The 18604-nt window shown below is 34.3% G+C and overlaps 1 protein-coding gene across 1 annotated transcript in view; it reads left to right on the top strand.

Annotated features, from left to right (window-relative positions):
* The first annotated feature begins 7730 nt into the window (after positions 1–7730).
* The window catches only part of LOC140445514 (probable multidrug resistance-associated protein lethal(2)03659), a 93868-nt gene continuing 82994 nt past the window's right edge, over positions 7731–18604 (top strand). Inside the window, 1 exon segment of the mRNA XM_072537586.1 lies at positions 7731–7961. The gene's annotated coding sequence lies outside the window, so the exon portion shown is untranslated.

An 18604-nucleotide genomic window follows, 5' to 3' on the forward strand; every position in this document is an offset into this window, starting at 1 on the left:
TTTATTTTTATTTTTGCGAAAGATTTGTTAGTTTATTTGGTAAATCTAGGTTGGTATCTTTCAGTGGGTAACGACCGTAGAAGACTAGACGTTAGTATAAAATTAATATTTTAATTTAATTACTTGCTGCAAATACTAATTAATAAGTTAGTGGCAGGGCCGCGCCTAGAGGTTTTGCCGCCCGGGTGCAAGAACCAAATTTTCCGCCTCATAATAATGCCGCCTGCCAATAAAAACACAATTTTGAACATTTAAATCATAAAAATATATTTATTAAGTCAACGGATAGATACGTACCTATAATATAAATATGAGCTTATACAACATATTATGTACATAAATATAATTTGGTATAACCAAAATACAAAAATCTACATAGTTATTTTACAAAAAATAAAGTAAAATGAAGAAAAAAGAAATACAACACTAGGTAGGTATACTCGTCTAAATACTAAATTCGACTTTTCTTGCCTTTGAAGTGCAAAGTCCCTAACTAGGTCAGTCACATCTTAATCAAAACAAATATCTTCCTCGGTACTTATTATAGCTAATTTTGTAAGCCTGGATTGCCTCATGGTAGATCTTAGGTAGTTTTTTATTAATTTAAGTTTTGAAAATGATCGCTCCCCATGAGCTACAGTGACTGGCATGGTTAAAAATATTCTAGGCCCAACAAATATATTAAGGTTGATCTTCACCCACAATTAATTTGTTTCTGATCCTAGAGATGGCTCTACTGCTGCATGAGCTCTGGTAAATTTTTTAACTTAATTCTAAATTTCTACATGATGACTCTGTAATATTTTCAAACCCTAATATAAATTACAGTTTTCTATCATTATATCCATTGGCTGAGTTGCCAAGTTGTGTAGACACTAATTTTATCAAATACCTAGTAGACCAAGTAAGCAAAGATATCTTTAACAACATCTTTATGTATAATATTTTACTGCTCCTCTATGTCAATCGGAATATATTATACCAAATAAACAAAGTTACTCATTTGCAGGAACATAAAGTTTCATCCACACATATCATTGAAAAATGAAAATATTTTATTATATAAACATTTTTATCGACAAAGAGGTACTTAGCGGCGCTATCTGTGAATATCTATTATTAAATATTTTAGTGGGAATTATACGAAAAATGATGAATTGTCAAAAATGTTATTTAAAACATGCGAACATGTCTTTCTTTTGGTCTGTTTATTACTGGTTTCAGGTTTGTTATCTTCCTAATTAATGCGTCTTTTTCTCTTCTTTGTATGTGTCCAAACCATCTCAGTCTTTGTGGATTAATAAATTTCACTGTGTCTCCCCCTTCGGTTATATTTCTATTTCTTATTTCATGCTTAATTAGTCTTCTATATTCTCCTTGTTCGGGCTTGATTGGGCTGTTTATTCTTATCATTTTGCTTTTAATAATTCTTACTTTTTCCTTATATTTTACTTTTTATTTATATTTTTATTTTCTTTATAACTACATATTTTCGTAAGACATATTACCTTCGCTCCGTATGCTATCACCGGTCTAATTGCTGCTCTATATATTTTTGTCTTTGTTTTTTGCTGTTTTTTTTTTACCTTTAAGTAGTGGGTGATATTTCCAAAACACAATGTTCTTCTCTCGCCTTGTGTGCGTGGTAGTGTCATGCGTTGGATGTACGATTTGGGGTAGTTGATGCGTATTTAGTTATCACGGTTCTATTTGGTCTAATTAGTTCTTCAGTTTTCGTATTCGACCATTTTATAACGCCACATGAGTATGTGAAAAGTGGTATGGCATATGTGTTTATTGCTTTTACTATGTTCTTGGAATTGAGTTTGCTTTTGAGTATTATTATCCCAGATTTAGCCATACGGCTCACACTCCCTCTAAGGGGAAAATTCACTCATCTCAGATACCTACGGTATCAAAAGGATTGAGCTCTCGTGAGCCCTAGGTGACTTGGTATGTTGGAGTATCTCCCAAAAATTTTCGTACACATCTGGACGTTGAGAGTAGTACAGCTTTCTGCATGGTCTTGTAGAGATGTTCATTCAGACCTAGCTTTTTTATGTTTTCTAGGAGGTTCTTTGCAATGACTCCAGTAGTAGAGAGAATAATAGGTATTGTCTGGGTACTTTCCATTCTCCACTGTCTTCGTATTTGAATTTCCAGATCCCTGTACTTGGCGATTTTTTCGTTCTGTTTAACACGAAGATTATTGTTGTTGGGTATCGCCACATCAACTAATGTTGTTTGTCTCTTTAGTTTATTAACTAGTATGAGATCTGGTCTATTATGTGCCACTGTTTGGTCTGTGAACACAATGCGGTCCCAGTATAGCTTGTAGTTGTCATTGTCAAGTATACTCAGGAACGCATTGATAATATGGAAGATGGTTTGTTTGAAGAAGTCCCAGTTTGATAGCTATCTCTTGATGAATGATCTTTCCTACTGAGTCGTGCCGTTCCTTATATTCAGTTGCAGCAAATGCCTGACAGCCTCCGGTAAGATGTTGGATGGTTTCCTGAGCTTAACATCCATATCGGCATTTGTCATTCTGGACCTGAGGGTCTTTGACGATATATTTCAGGTAATTTTTGGTTGGTATAATCTGATCCTGAATGGCCAGTAGTGAACCTTCTGTTTCAGGGAACATCTTTCCTGATGTCAGCCAATAGTTCGACGCTATATTGTCGACATGGTCTTGACTGACTTCATGGGGATGTCGCCCGTGCAGAGGTTTACCCATCCAGGGGCGCATTTTTTCGTCCTTAGTAAGATGGTTTATGCGCATTTCTGGTTCCCTCAGTTTGATCGGTGTTGTATGATCTACTGCACAAATCGCGCAATGTAGAGTAGATGTCTCAGCCTGCGCCTGAAAATAAGTTCTTAAATTAGTAATTTGTTTTTCAAGTTGCTCACTTATATCCATAAGTCCTCGTCCTCCTAAATACCGCGGTAATGTCGTTCTTTCTACTGCACTTCGAGGATGGTGTTTTTGTGCCTTTGTGAGGTGTGTTCGTACTTTTCGATGAAGATTTTCTATATCCGTTTTTGTCCACTTAACAATACCAAATGAATAGTTAAGCGCGGAACATGCGTAGGTATTTAGTGCCTTAAACAAATTTTTACTGTTAAGGTGTAAACGAAGCAGCTGTTTTACTCTTCGTATAAACTCAGTGGTTATCTCAGTTTTCATTTGCTTATGGTCAATCTTCCGCGCTTGCTTTATTCCTAGGTATTTATACATATCATTTTCACCCATGGCCTCGATGTTCTGGCCGTTTTGCATATCGAATCCGCCGGGTTGAACCTCTCCTTTGATTATATTTAAGACACGGCACTTTTCAAGACCGAAGTGCATACTAATATCATTAGAGAAATTTTCTACTGTTTTTAGCATCTGATCCAGGTGGCTTCGAGTGGAAGCTAATAGTTTTAAATCATCCATATACAATAGATGATTAAGCTTTGCAATAACAGTAGTGTTATTTTTGATGCTTAAACCTGTGTCAGTTGAGTTCAGTATCTGGTATAGAGGATTCATCGCTAGACAAAACCACAGTGGGCTCAACGAATCTCCTTGAAATAGGCCCCGGTTGATTGCAATATTTTCAGTTTCGATATTGTTTTCACCAGGTATTTTGAGGTGAATTTTTGTCTTTCAATCTGACATTATATGTTTTAAAAAGGTCACTATGTTATCATCGACTTTATATATTTTTATATTTATAAGCCATTCATGTGGCACTGAATCAAACGCTTTCTTGTAGTCGATGAAAGCAGTAAAGAGATTCCGTTTTTTGCTGTATGCTCGGTTAGAAATGACAGAGTGGATGATGTCGAAGTTGTTCTTTGCAGCCCATGGAACCCTTAGCGCATCCTTTCTGTTGAGACTCTATGATATTGTTTAGAGCACAGTGTTGGTTGATACGCCGGGCTACACAGGATGTGACCAATTTATACAGAGTTGGAAGACAAGTAATTGGGCGGTACTTGGTTGGATCTTGAGTGTTATTTTGATCTTTGGGAATTAAATAAGTTGTTCCCTGGGTTAGGAAAGATATAAATAGAAGAAAAAAAATACAAACAATATAGTTAACATAAGACTAGGTACAATATTCTGTTCGTTTTCATCAAACTTGTTTTTGAAACTATTTAAACTAGTAGCTTCTACTATAAAAACAACTCCGGAGACATTCTATGAAAAGCTTTTGATATAAAGTATAAAGCAGAGTTCGCTTTACTAACTATTTTTGTCGTTTGAGTAGACCAACTTAATGTTTGGTTAACCGTAACACCAAAATCATTAACTTCCCGTAGCGACTTCAGAGGAACTCCATCCCAAACATATTATGTATATCGGAAAAATGAATATCGGCATGAGAAGATTTAAATGACAAAAAGTCAGAAAACTTAGCATGTAAAGAAGCAATATTGGTCTAAAAAATATTTATTGTTGTCTTTATTCGTTTTTTGCGGCATTTTGTTGGTTAGTACTAATAATAGTTAAAACTTTATTAATATACTTTATTGTTAGTTCTTTGTTAAGTAGTTTATATTTTTCCAGTTCTCGCAATTTATTCAAATAGTTTAGTTGATATTTAGTTATGTCATCCTTCAAAATTGAACTCTAGAAAATTTGGTTCTTAACCACCTCATCTTATTGTGCAACATAAATAATGGACTAATATTATCTGCAAATTTAACCGTTAATGGCCTAGGCTTATTACTATTGTTAACCTGCCAATACGAAAAAAGGAAAAACGTGGATACTGATAACGAATATTTGCTTCTTGTTACAATCCTCGAGTTACTCAATGAATCCAAATGAATCACAATTTTATTGATGTTATTTTCATGCTTCTAAACCATTTTTGGGATCATACAAATCCCCAAAATTTTTAAAATCATATGCTTACACGAGGAATTATAAACAAAATTACAGGAAAAGCCAGAAAAATTATTTCTGTATACGGCTGTAAATACTGGCCTTCAATGAAATCAGTTTTTGTCTAAAATTTTGCAGACCAACGTAACGAAAACTCATTAACTAAAGATTTAGTCAATCCGTCAAGCTCCAGACAAAAATCCTCAACAATTTCATGAAAAAGTCATGAATATTTTAAATACTATTTCAAATCACATTGAATTGCACACATAACATGAGGAAGTTAAAAGAAGTAAAAAATAATTTTTCCAACAAGCTCTAACCATATTTTTGGCAGATCTAAGAGAACCCCTAGGATCAACAATTCGATCCATGAGACCACCGAATCTCGCTCTTGCTATCCGATATATTTAGAAAAAAAAAATAATATTAGATATCTCCAAAAATCTTAAAATTATTCCTTATCATCTTCCAACAAACCATCTGCCACTTCACAGACGACACAATTTAACTCATACACCCGCTCCTACACGATGGCAGCCTGAGGTGCCCAAGCCCCAATGGCCACAGCCATTCTTTAGGCCAAATTAAATGCCTTTGCAATAACAGCCATTCAACAATAATCCAAGAGGTACATTTCAACCCCCTAGATTCCAACAAAATCAACAAATCACTCAATATGCACAAAATTCTACAACTAACCAACCCAATTTTCATAAACCAGATCCACATCAATCATATAAGCCAACACCTATAAGCGTATTCACACGACAAACCGGCAATAGAGCCCAATCTCAAAGAAACTTGCGCTTTCAACAAACAGCCAGCCACAGATTCACGGTAGAAGAGCTCTTTAATATCGAACAAGGGCAATTATGACGAAGGTATATAGACACATACCCAGATTACTCTTACTATAAACAAAAAATCCAAGAATATGAAGACGAAGATGTAAATTTTCTAAGATTTCAAAAAGAAACTTAGTAGAATTGCATTTCTTTGCTGACAAAAAAGAGCTTTCTTGCATCAAAATTCAAAATCCCCCTCTTAAACTTCTTATTGATACAATAGCCATTAAATCTTTCTGTTATATACTTGGCAACACAGGTAGGCAACACCGCTCACGGATACAAGGGAATGAAGTTAGTCAGTTATTGGGCAAAAAAGGTTTATGATATAAAAACACGTTGTATTATTAATTATTACCTTATTTAAGTAAGAAATACCAAATACACAACACTTTCCTTAATCCTGATATAGCCAATAAATTCTACAAAAATAATATTAAATATGAACCACTTGCTACATCAATTTTTCAGAATCATTCCGAAGATTATTGTGTAGAAATTCCAATTTTTCCCGAATTTAACTCGAATAGTAACTTAAAATTTTATCTTTTCAAAGTTCACAAGACATTTGATGGTCTTAATCTTAAGGCTTCTGAAAGCAAATCTCGATTTTACCCAAGCTACTCTTACTACAGAGCATTCTATTCTTCCTATTAATTACTATGTCACAAATGAAGCCCAATTCTATACAGTCCACCAGAGCCCTAAACAATTATACAAGTCAAATTGCCAGTTAAAAAAACATCAGGTAAAATCGTGATCCTAAGACAAGAAGTCGAAGGTGCCATCCTAAGAGAAACTCTCTCCGTTGCATGTAATCAACTTGCCTGGACCGAGCTATCCGAGCCCATCAAAAGTCAACCAATAAATCTAAGAGATGTCGATCATTTACTAAGAACCGATCATTTTAATACAAAAGGAGAATCTCACCGAAGACGACAGTGCAGGAAGTTTGCATCATGCATATTTCATCATTCAGACAATCAGTTAACATTTACTAAACAAATAAAACATCATATACGAACAAGAGATGAAGTTCCGGTTTTAACCAAGTCAAATCGGTATCCACACATCCATAAGGATGATCTATCAAGAAATCTCAAACCTAATCAATTGCCCTGGTCATCCCCAATGTGGGTCATTCCAAAGAAACCAGATGCCCCAAGAAAAATTAAATGGCGAATAGTTGTCGACTACAGGAAGGTGAACGAGAAAACCATCGATGATCTATATCCAATTCCAAATATATCAGACATTCTGGACAAACTAGGACGCTGCCAATACTTTTCCACCCAGCTGTAGCCTGCGGATTCCATCAAATTGAAATGAAGGAAGAAGATATTTAGAAGACTGCATTTAACGTTGAAAATGGCCACTATGAATACCTGAGAATGCCATTCGGACTCAAAAATGCTCTCTCAACATTCCAGAGAGTAATGGAGAACGTACTAAAAAGACTTACAGGCGAAATATATCTAGTCTATATGGACATTTTCGACCTCTCTTTAGGAACATATTGTAAATCTTAAGAAGATTTTTGAGAATTTAAGGGAAACAAGATTTAAAATACAAGTTGACAAATGTGAATTTCTTAAGAAAAACTAATGCTTATACTAATATAAAAATTACCACTAATACGTTATGCAAGCAACACTATTGTTTATAAATACTAAAATAATTATCTAAAAACGCCTAAATAGGTTTTTAAAAACTAAATATGTTTTTTATAGATATATTACTTGTAGATGGAATAGTACAGTATATATTAGGTATTCTGTAAGTTTCAGCATGCCAGATAAAATTCATTCAAACCGATAACATTCTTATTGTAATCTGTCAAAGTGTACAAAATAATTGATATGGCAACCCTGTTAGTATGACGATTAGCTTGAATCGTTTCGATGCCGAAAGTAATGCAATCTATCGATGATAAATACTACCAACGTTTGAGATGGAGCCATCTCTCTAGTATAAGATTTGATGGCGGCAGTTCAAGGTATAATTCTTGTTTAACGAGATTTTTCATATGTTTAGGAAAAAATATTCAACGTTTTATTGCAAATATTTTCCACTTTTACAGTTTTATATATGTTGTAATAAAATTTTTTATAAAGTGAATCGATATCAGGATCAATTGTGTTTAGTTCCATTCGTAAATTTGGATCAAGATTAAGCCTACTGCGAAATTTATTTTTCACTTGTAGCGTAGCAGAAAATTAAGTTTCATACAGGTAGGTGGTCGTAAAAGGAAGTAAAAACAACGATGCTTTTTTTAATGAGGCTGGATATTAATTTTTAATATTTAGCCAGAATTCGGCTAATTCTAATTTTGAAAACTCTATTTTCAAACCCCCATTACAAGATAGTTCTATTAAAGACTCTATTTCATCCTGCTTTAATGTTTCAGGAATGCTATCCAAAATAAATGGTTGTCGTATTCAAAGAAACTGAGCATAGTCTTCGTCAAAACTATCAATTAGCATTTGACAATACTGTTTTATGTTAAAAATAAGATCATCTTTAATCTTTATTTCATTTTCAACCACAAATTTTTTTAAATTGGTAAACAACTGCAAGTCTTTGTTTGAAACACTATATAAAAGCATTTATTTTGTCGTTTACAGAAAATCTATTATATGATTTACCTTGTAAGCTTAAGTTTAGGCCATTTAATCGATTAAATATGTCTGTTAAGTAAGCTAGTGTTGTGAGCCACAATTCATCTAGTAACCGAACACGCAGTTCAAAATTGGTTTCCATTAAAAACACATGTAGGGGAGAGTAACCTAAAACGGGACGGTAACCTAAGATGAGACACGTAATTTGCCCGTCTATTCTGTGAGGCTACTGACATCTACCGTCCCGTGCGGAAACCTTCCTTCAGTATGAACAAGTTTTACGAATATCGGCCATCATCGATCTCGCAGTGTCCTGTGAGAAGCCGTTGCTTGTTATCGTGCCATTCGTTAAAATATTCTGGTTTATTCGAGGCGTGTTTTTACTCGGAAAATGTAAGTGCGTTTTATTTCTTTATTTGGCATAACATTAGGTACTTTATACTGTACATATTGCTATGGTTGCATGATTTTATTTTCGACTGCTGATAAGTAGGGTTATGAAATTTTTTTGTATATTCATTATTCCTAAGATGGGACAGAAAGAAGTTTCCTAAGTCGAGACGTCCCATCTTAGGTAACTTATTCTATTTTCTTCTCTTATATTTGGTATGCATTACAATAAAAATAAAACATATTTTTATAAAGTGTTATCGGTTAGTAGGGTTATTTAAAGAGTTACTATGTGAATAGTAAACAGCATTTTTTCTTGTTTCTAGATGCCCAACTTAGAAAAATACAAATATGTTAGAAAAACCAATCGCGGCAAGTGGTCTCAAACAGATATGTCGCAGGCGATTGTCAAGGTCCATAAAGGAGAGCTTTCCATCAGAGACGCGGCAGAACGTTACAATGTGCCAAAAAGTACCCTCGCAAGAAGAACGGGAAATAAAAATAAAACGGTACAGAACAGCGAAAAACATCTGGGCAGATTTCGTAGCGTTTTCAATGAACAGCAAGAACAGGAAATTATAGCATACGTTTTGGAAATGGAATCAAGATTCTTTGGAGTTTCCTATAAAGAACTTCGTCGATTAGCCTTCGATTTCGCTGCAATTAACGGCATCCCCAACAACTTCAACCAAGTGACAAGAATGGCTTCCAAAAAATGGCTCTATTGTTTCCTGTCCCGTCATTCGAACATTTCTCTTAGAAAACCAGAAGCAACGTCCTACGCAAGGGCGACGGGCTTCAACAAAAATGCTGTCTCGACATTTTTCAAAAATTTAGAAGCCATCTTTGCCAAGTATGATTTGTCTCCTGATCGAATATGGAATGTGGATGAGACAGGAGTAACAACAGTACAAAAGCTGTCTAAAGTACTAGCTCAGAAAGGTAAACGACAGGTAGGAGGGCTAACAAGTGCCGAACGAGGAGTGAACACCACACTCGTCTGTGCAATGAGTGCGACGGGAAATTTTCTAGCACCAGCATTTATTTTTGCTCGTAAGAGGATAAAACCTGAGCTTATGGATAATGCTCCCAATGGAAGTGTAGCATTTGCTCAAGATAAGGGCTGGATGGACCGCGACGTTTTTTTGAAATATTTGAAATATTTTGTGGATAATGTAAGACCTACTGCCGAAAAACCAGTCCTATTAATATTAGACGGTCATGTCTCGCACACCAAAAGCTTAGACGTAATCAATTTTGCAAGAGAAAACCATCTTATCCTTTTAAGCTTGCCTCCTCATTGCACGCACAAAATGCAGCCATTAGATGTGTCATTTTTTAAACCTTTTATGACATTCTACGACGCTGGGCTAAATAGATGGATGAAAAACCACCCTGGACGTACTTTTGGCATATATCAGGTTGCTGCAGCGGTAACTGATGCTTTTTCACAGGCAGCCTCTGTTAAAACTGCTATGAATGGTTTTAGAGCAGCTGGCATATGGCCATACAACCCCGACATATTTCAGGAATACGAATTTGCCCCAAGTAAAACGACAGAATTACCTTTGGAAGAAAACGACAGAACTGAAGCCCCTCCCCCTCTAGTTATTGAAAGTAACACCAATGAAGTGTCCATTCTGGGTAAAGATCAGTCACTAAATATCCCGAATAAGAAAAAATCAAAGGAAAACGCCGGAATCTTAAATAATCCACAACCTTCAACATCAAAAATCCAGGACGAAAGTGAAAAATCTCAGAAAAAGCATATCAGCATATTGCAGATAAGTCCTGTTCCAGTAGCCCGGAGCAGAAAAAAGAAAATGAATTCTAATAGGTCCCTACCATCAACCATTCTTACTGAGTCTCCGTATAAAAATGAACTTGAAGCGAATGAAAATACAAAAAATAAAAGTGGAAAAGGCAAAAGAAAGCTAGACTCAGAACAAAAAAAAGAGCGCGAAGAAAAGGAGTTGTGTGCAGTGTGTAAATGTATTTACGCATCTAGCAAAGAGGACTGGTATCAGTGCAAAAACTGTTGCCTTTGGGCAAATGAAACTTGTGGAATTTTAGATGAACTTTATTTCACATGTATCAACTGTTGTACTTAGTGTCCCTTTTTGAGTAACCCCATGTCCCATTTTAGGATATAGGTTGCCTAAAATGGGACATTTGCAAAGTTTTTTGCATTTTAAATTAGAAAAAAAAGTTTTGTTTTTTTACATATTATCTATGAAAATGTTTCTTGTCAATGTTATAAAGTTTCTGTTTCCATATTTTGTTTTTTCATTTGCCTTAATGATTGTTTAAAATTCGTTGGAACAAAAAAAGTGTCCCATCTTATGTTACTCTCCCCTACTTCAAAACGCAAATCGAATAACCCCGTTCAACATTTTTCCTTTTGTTAACCATCTTACCTCTGTGTGTAGCAATAACTGAATATGGTCACTTCCCTTAGTTTTGAAAATAAACGCGAGTAAGGCTCGAGATTTTATGAAACTATCTGGACGGCTTCATGGAGAACATGTTTAAATTCATCTGGCATATGCTTTGCTACCAAAGCTTCTCTGTGGATACTGTAACGTTTAAAACGTTACACTTTTGTTCTTATTAATTTCAAAGTACTTTCCACTATTTTCTGCGCATACTATTTGATTTTTATTGATAATAAGTTCTTTTTCCTTTGTTTATATTCCTATATTTTATTTCAATATTTTCCTATTACAAATAAATCCGCTGATTAATTTCTTAAGTCCCCTCGTAGTCCTACCTTCGCTTACTTTATCGTACAAGAAACAGAAACCCCACTCCTAAATAATTTACTTCTATAAATCCGACCCGATTTAATTTCTTTTTTTAAAATGAACCAGCAAACGAGAAGGTATTATTAAAAATATAAGTCCTCGTGGTCAGAAACTTCCAACGGTCTGGCCACCTTGGTTTTTATTCAAGAGAATCCACCTTGGTTTTTATTCAAGAGAATCCATCTTGTTTTTTATTCAAGAGAATCCATCTTGGTTTTTATTCAAGAGAATCCACCTTGAAGAATACAAAAATGAAATTGTTTTTTTTGGAATAAGAAATCCATCTCGATTTTGAAAGTCCGCATGGCTTTGGATTGGAGAGGGATCCACATGGTTTCGGCTTAGCGGCATGGTTTTTGCAGACATTGTATGGTCCGAGTTGAGAAGGAAACAGCAGGAGGATTTCTCATAGAGTAGAGCTAAGTTTCTTTATTTCTTGGGATTTTGTATATAGATGCTTAATTCCCTGTTGTTAGAACCTCAATTTAATTGTTATTACATTTTGAATTATTAAAATATAAATAAATAAAGATATGTGTTAAAGAAATTATTTTATTAATAATTCCCGATTTCTCAAATTAAGTTAGTTTATGCCGAACATCACCCCTGAGGGGTTTCAATGTGCAATGGGTGAGCTAGCCGTTACACAATTGGCGACCAACGTACGTAAACTATTTAATTTGTTGATTTTGGGTTTTATTAATGGATTTTTCTCACACTTTCTTTATTAAATTTGTTTCCGTAAAATCTATTTCAATTTTTTGCATTTTTTTCTATCAATAAGTAATTTAAATAAAAAAAGGAGAACTCATTTGAGTTATCAGCTTATCAGTTTTTGTGTATATGTGTATTTTGTGTAAAACAAGGTATTTGTTTGACCATTTATTTAAACGTTTACTTTAGATATTTGAAAAGCGAAGTTTTTTTTCTAATTATATATATATATATATATATATATATATATATATATATAAATAAATCTTATTTTGATATCTACATAAAATAAGAAACTTTTAATACTATACTCACAACGATCTAGATCTAGATGATAAGTTTATAGTAATGGTTAGTTTTCATAATACAAGGCGCGTTCTAAAAGTTTGCATATAAGTTCAACACTATAATTTTATTTAAATAATTTTTTTTGAAACAAGCGTTAAGTAATATGCTTTATGCGTCAACTAAGGCAATCTTTTAGGTGGTTTCCTCTCTTCTTAAATGTTGTTGCAAATTTAATTCACATACATTTCTAGTTCCAATTTAAGGATTTATTTTATATTTTGCTATAATTGTTAGACCTTCTTATATATAATCATTACATTGCAATATTTTCGATCTATTCCAATTTTTGGGTGAGTTAACCTGCTTGCACTACATGCCTAGTAGTTAAACTATATTTTTTTTTGAATACCTTTTGCTATTATCTTGTATTCCTATATGCATCTGCGTCTAGTCCGTTTTTTTTACGAGTATTTTTGCCCTTTGTATTTAATAATTATTTATCAATATGTCTCTTCCATTTAATCCAAATCATTTAAAGTCGGATGAACTGGCTTATGAAATTCAGACAAGAGTTGTTGATGTGCCAAATACAGTTGAAGAAAAAAGGAGAGTTCTTCGTGGACTTTTAACACAGGAAGTTTTTAATCGTAGCTTTTCATCTGCCTCCAATGACTTGTCATTCGAAGAAGATTTCAGAGGTGCAACAACAACTTTAAAGGAATTGACTACACTTATAAACAATTTCACTGGCACAAAGAACTCATCACCATATAAACAGTTAACGGATAGATTGACACATTTGTCTGGTAGGATTTCCAAATTGAATGCTACTAAGGATGAGGAAATTAAAATTAAGCGAGAAATTAGGAACAACCTCGTCAACTTAGAAGGAGTTTTGGCTGAGAAAATTCAAGTGGACTTACAAGAGGACGCTAATGATGAAATGCTTCCCCAAAACGCTTCTACGCCTATTGCATCAAGATCCTTTGGTACTGTTGTTAAATCCGTCCCGATTTACAAATGGGGAATTAAAAAGTTTTCCGGTCGAGAACAAATTATTCCGTTTTTAGAGCAAATTGAAGCATTAAAAGCCCCAAGAGGATGTACGGACCAGGAGTTATTTCTATCTGCTGGAGACCTTTTTGAAGGCTCTGCGTTTGTTTGGTGGCACAATCATTTTCTTAAGAGATCTTTTCACGATTGGTCAGAACTTGTTACAGCTCTTAAAAATACCTATTTGCCTGAAGATTATGAACGTAATTTATGGGATCAAATACGTTCTACCAAGCAAAGTTTTAGGGAACCCGTTACTACTTTTATTTCAAATTTTGAAGCGCTTTTCCACAGGCTTCCAAATAAAGTACAAGAATGTGAAATGGTTTCGGAAATCAAAAGAGGCCTTCTTCCAGACTACATTAAAGCCTTAGCCTTGTACGAAGTAAGCACAATTGCAGATTTAACAAAATTTTGTAGAAAAATAGAGTCAGCTTTATCTATGTCTACTATAAGGACTCAAAATCCTACGTTTCATAAAAGATTTCAGGAGACAAATTCTTTACAAGTGATTTGCTGGAATTGTGGTATTAAAGGACATACATTCCCGGAGTGTAGATCTGAACGTACCGTGTTTTGCCATGGTTGCGGTAGTAAAAATGTCTATAAGAAGAATTGTAGTTGCTCTTCAAAAAACGAGCAATCTGGTGTCAACATCAACCCACCAGCCCCGTCTACGTCGAACACAGAAAAGCCGACAACAAAAGACAAGCACATTCCAGGAAAATCTCTACAAAAAAGGTCACGACAATAGACCGACGACAAATTAATTTGCATAATAGTGATTCCCATTCGTCTGCTAATACAGTATTGCATAACAATGATAATAAAATTGTCTCTTTTTCTAAATTTAATTCAAACAGTAATATAGACAAAAACGTATCTAATTTATTACCTACTTATTCTTCAAAAGTTGACGATTCTGATGATGAGGCTATCATTTCTCTGAGTAATAATTTGACTTCAGATAGTAATTTAACTTTAGTTCCTATTTTGCCTTCTGAGAAACTAACTACTAATCCATTGTTGGACAAGCACGGTTCTGATAATCGTCCATATATATCTATTTCAATAGATGGTGAGGTTATTTCTGCACTTTTGGATTCAGGTAGCAACGTTTCTATCCTGGGTTCATCATCATTGTATTTATTAAAAAAGTGTAGGCTAACTTTAAATTATGATGTTTCTATTTGCTTAACAACAGCTGATGGTAGTCTTCAAAATACTATCGGTTCTGTTGATTTACCCGTCTCTTTGCAGAATATCACACATATATTGAAATTTTTAGTAGTACCTTCTATTTCTCAAAAAATAATTTTAGGTATGGACTTTGTAAGAATTTTTAAACTTAACTTAGATTTTTCCAATTTTACCTTTAATTCTGTCAATTCAATGGAGTTTTCAACATGTGTTGTTAACACTATTAGTGACAAACACAGCCTAACACCTTCTCAATCAGTTCAACTCGATTCCGTGATGAAATTATTTAAAGAAATAGGTCCAGTAGATTCTATTGGTAGAACTCATCTTTACACTCATCACATTGATACAGCAGGCAATAAACCAGTTAAACAGAGGCAGTATCCTTTGTCTCCTGCCATGCAAAAAATTTTAAATGAAGGAGTTGATGAGATGCTACGTTTAAAGGTGATCCAACCCTTAACTACTACCACTCCTTGGCTTAGCCCATTGTGGCTTGTTAAAAAAAAAGACGGTACATACCGCACATGTTTTGATGGTCGTAAATTAAACTCTGTTACGATACCAGATAGTTACCCTATGCCACTTGTTGATACTGTAATTTCTAAGGTTCGAGATGCAAAGTATATTTCATCTATTGATCTCCGTCATGCATTTTATCAGATACCTCTAGATGAAGAATCTAGATTAAAGACTGCGTTTTCAATTCCTAACAGAGGAGTTTTTTGTTTTAATGTCTTACCGTTCGGGTTAAATAATAGTGCACAAGCTATGAGTCGCTTGATGGACTATGTCATTGGACCAAAACTTGATCCATATGCATTTTATTATATTGATGACATTATAGTTGTTACCCCAGATTTCGACACCCATATAAGAGTACTCAAAGACCTGTTCAGACAATTAAAATCCGCTAATCTTACTGTTAATTTTGATAAATGTGAATTCTGTAGACCCTCATTGAAGTTTCTTGGTTTTATAGTTAATAAAGAAGGTTTACGAACCGACCCAGATAAGGTACAGTCAATTCTTGACTATCCTGTGCCGCAAAATACAACACAGATACGTCGTTTAATTGGGTTGATAGGATATTATCGTCGTTTCCTCCGTAATTTCAGTACTGTTAGTAGCCCCATCTCCGATTTGTTGAAAGGAAAGAAAAAAGGACAATCTATTACTTGGACCAAAGAGGCAGACGAAGCGTTCATCAAAATAAAAGAACTTTTGACTAGTGCTCCTGTACTAGCCAGTCCAGACTTTTCTAAAAAATTCTACTTAGCTTGCGATGCTTCCGATCATGGAGTAGGTAGTGTTCTTTTTCAAAAAGACGATGGTTTCGAACATCCCGTCGCTTACTTCAGCAAAATGCTAAATAAATGTCAGCGTAAGTACAGTACCACTGAGAAAGAGATGCTTTCAATCTTACTATCCATTGAAAAATTTCGAGGATACATTAAAGGTACTGAATTCTGTGTTATAACAGATCATGCTTCCTTACAATGGTTAACTACGATGAAAAATCCATCACCTAGGTTAGCTAGATGGATAATGAAATTATCTTGTCATAAATTTTCGATTATACACCGCAGTGGTTCATTAAATGTAGTGGCAGATTCACTATCTAGAATTCCCAATAACATACCGGAAGTTTGTGTCTTAAACTTGTCTAATTTAAAGCCAGATTTTTTTTATAAGTCATTAATCAAAAAGTGTTTAGAAAATCCAGAATTATATCCTTCTTTTCGAGTACAGGACAATGTTCTTTATAAGCACGTTTTCCCGAAAACTAAATTTGGTGAATCTTCCACCGAATGGAAGGTTTTTGTTCCTGCACCGAATAGACAAGAAGTCCTTAAGATGTACCATGATGAACCTACAGCTGGTCACTTCGGGGTGTCTAAAACACTAGGGAGAATATCTGAAATTTACTATTGGCCAAGAATGAGATCTTCGGTGGTGAAATATATCTCCAAGTGCAAAATTTGTGCATCCTGCAAGTCATCAAATCTACCTCCAGCTGGTAAAATGGGCAATTATAGAGATATTAATTATCCATTTCAGTTTCTTTCCGCTGATTTATTAGGTCCCTACCCTCGGTCTAAAAACGGGAACCGTTATCTTTTAGTCGTCACAGATTGGTTTACAAAATTTGTGTTTGTTCATACCATGTCAAGTGCAACATCTAAGGGAATTGTTAGGTTTATAGAAAACCAAATTTTTTTGTTATTTGGAGTGCCTCAGATATTTGCATGCGACAATGGCTCACAATTTATTTCTAAGGAATTTAAAGATCTTATGTCCAGGTATGGAGTGAAAAAAATTTGGTATAACGCAAGGTATTTTCCACAGATTAATCCAACAGAAAGGGTAAATAAAACCATAACTACAGCCATTCGTTCTTATATACACGACAATCACAAAGATTGGGATAAGGAAATTTATAAAATTGCACAGGCAATTCGACTTGCCAAACACGAAGTCACGAAATTTTCTCCGTCATTCTTAACCTTTGCTAGGAACATTTCTACAAACGGTTCTTTCTTCGGAAAAATAGAAGACAGAGCAAATAATGACATTAACATTAACTGTCATTTGTTTTCTCCCAAACCTCCTGAGGAGCTATCACCTTTGTTTTCTGAAGTGCAAAAGAGGTTGCGTCACTCGCATGCAATTAACTCTAAGCGTTACAACTTGCGTAAACGCACACTACATTTCAATGTAGGGGATAAGGTCTGGAAGAGAAATTTTGTACTTTCCAAGCCTGTCGATAACTTTTCAGCTAAACTAGCACCTAAATTTATACCCTGTGTTGTCCATAAGGTAATTTCACCCTTAGTTTATTCCTTGAAAGATCTGGATGGCAACATCCTAGGAGATTTCCATATTAGAGACATCAAGTTAGATGTTACTGACCTTTCTGAAGATGAGTCCTCAAAATAATCATTGTTTTGTTGCTTTACTTTGTCTATGATCTTTTGTACACTACATTATAGTGGATTATCTTTTGTTAGAAGAAAAAAAAAATTAAAATCAATTTATTACACCTTTTTATCTATCTGTTATCCTTGCCTTGTTGCCTAGTGTTTGTAAGGGATTACACGTGGTGTCATTTTGGTAATGTAAGAGATGTTCATTTTTGTGGTTGATTATTCTTTATTTTATTCTCTAAGATGATATTGATTTATAATACATTCTGGATATTCTATTTTTTGTTGATTTTGTTGATTGTTTATTAACCAGTAGTTATTCTATAACTATCTCGGTTGAGTTGTTTTTCCTATAGTATAGGTTAAGTTAACTTATTTTAGTGTCAAGACACTTTCCCTTTTCTGAAACTAAAGTAATTTTATGCATTACTCTTCATGAGACTCTAGTGTAAATTCATGGCGTTTTGGAGTAATTTTTGCTAGCTTTTAATAAAACTATGCACCCTTTGGTCGTATTTTTTCCGCATGGTTCATGCATTATGCAGTTTTCTAATTTGTGCGTAATCATCGTTTCCATTTTAACAGAAAAACTATGGCAGTTTATCTTCTATTTATAGTTGTGTTTGTTCTATCTATTTCAACCACATACACTAGTTTTGGTATATTTTTATCAAAAATATACTGGCGTCCAAAACAATTTTCTTGGCATAATTGAGCATCGTATTCTTTATTTCCACTCGTTTTAGATCTCAATAACAGAGTGTTTTCGTAGTATATTTAGGAAGACATAATATCGAGAAATTAAATTTTGTTTCTTTTTCTTCTTCAAATCTATATAGGATCTTAGATTATGGTATTATTTCATGTTTAAACGATTATA

This window comes from Diabrotica undecimpunctata, chromosome 7 (assembly GCF_040954645.1).
Source record: "Diabrotica undecimpunctata isolate CICGRU chromosome 7, icDiaUnde3, whole genome shotgun sequence".
NCBI lineage: Eukaryota > Metazoa > Arthropoda > Insecta > Coleoptera > Chrysomelidae > Diabrotica > Diabrotica undecimpunctata.